A 1,661-nucleotide genomic window follows, 5' to 3' on the forward strand; every position below is an offset into this window, starting at 1 on the left:
ATCAGCAAATGGACATGTGAAAGAGTTTCCACGTTTCTTACAGTATCATATTTACAATGATTCCCGTGAACAAAGGTAGTCACATGATTTAGTGCAAAGTCAGAGAAGCAGGACTCTGTACAGTTATCTGGCAAAGAGCGCCTATAATTGGGGCCATAAACATCAATATAACATAGATTATCTATGTAGCAATGCAAATTTCTTAATCTTGGAACTGGCCTTATTAAAAGAAGCCAGACTTCAAAAACTTAGGGAAAATGTTAAAAATGCTATGCTGATTAAAGGGGGAAATGCAAATTTACTGGTGACACAAGTACTTAGAGATGTGTATGCACTGACAAAACCATATGGCGTTCTGTATAAAAAGAAAAACATTACAAGACCATGCGAGGATCAGACATCATTGGAATTATTTTAAAAGAAGTCAGATTGGTCTTTATTTATGTTTGGCTCCCATAATAAGAAGTGGCCAAATAATCTAGTAATAGGTCGTGTGTATGACTACCATGTGCTGGATATGATCGAATTAGGTACTGAGAAGTTTGTCTCTCTAAAAGACATCAAGAATAGTAAATGTTCTGAGGGAACAAAACCCATGTTAATATTTGCTGGTGATGATTTTGATGTAACAGAAGACTACAGAAGGCTAAAAAATCTTCTTACTGATCTCTTCAGAGGCCCCACAGTATCAAATATCCGCCTGGCTGGTTTAGAGTATGTTCTGCACTTCACTGCACTGAATGGGAAGATTTACTTTTGAGGCTACAAGTTGCTGTTGAAGAAGTCTGGTTGTAAAACACCAAGGATTGAATTGGAAGAGATGGGGCCCTTGGGGCGCCTGGGTGGCGCAGTCGGTTAAGCGTCCGACTTCAGCCAGGTCACGATCTCGCGGTCCGTGAGTTCGAGCCCCGCGTCGGGCTCTGGGCTGATGGCTTGGAGCCTGGAGCCTGTTTCCGATTCCGTGTCTCCCTCTCTCTGCCCCTCCCCCGCTCATGCTCTGTCTCTCTCTGTCCCAAAAATAAATAAACGTTGAAAAAAAAATTAAAAAAAAAAAAAAAAAAAAAAAAAAAAAGGAAGAGATGGGGCCCTCACTGGATCTGGTTCTGAGGAGGACATATCTGGCATAAGATGATCTTTACAAATTATCTATGAAAATGCCAAAAGCCCTCAAGCCAAAGAAGAAGACAAATGTCTCCCATGACACTTTTGGCACAACTTATAGAAGGATTCATATGCAGAAGCAAGACCTAAGCAAACTACAAACCAGGAAAATGAAGGGGTTGAAGAAGCGACCTGCAGAAAAGATAACAGAAGACCAGGGGAAAAAATCAAAGAGAATTGAAAACAATTGATGGAACTAGCTAAAACAAAAACAAAAACAAAAAATAAAAAACAAAAACAAACAAACAAAAACCCTCTATTCCTCATACTAGCTCAGATGTGCTAAGTCAGGTCTAAGTTACTAAAAAAGTGTAGTTAATGAGCCTCCAGTCTTATAAATTTGTGTCTCTTCTGCCCACCTTTGGTCCATGGGCACTCATTAAGTATCTCTAGAGGCTCTTATTTGTGAAAGGTCATTGACTTCTCCACAATGATGTCTGAGAAAGACCCCATGAAGCTGGGTCACATGGGAAGTAAAGTCTTTAACACCATGTCCAGAC

General features: G+C 40.0%; 1 pseudogene; it reads left to right on the forward strand.

Moving 5' to 3' along the window:
• The first annotated feature begins 250 nt into the window (after positions 1-250).
• Positions 251-1,352, forward strand: LOC112855799 (ribosome production factor 2 homolog; annotated as a pseudogene).
• The last annotated feature ends 309 nt before the right edge of the window (positions 1,353-1,661 follow it).

This window comes from Puma concolor, chromosome D4 (assembly GCF_028749965.1).
Source record: "Puma concolor isolate L17-30 chromosome D4, mPumCon1.1.hap2, whole genome shotgun sequence".
Taxonomy (NCBI): Eukaryota; Metazoa; Chordata; class Mammalia; order Carnivora; family Felidae; genus Puma; species Puma concolor.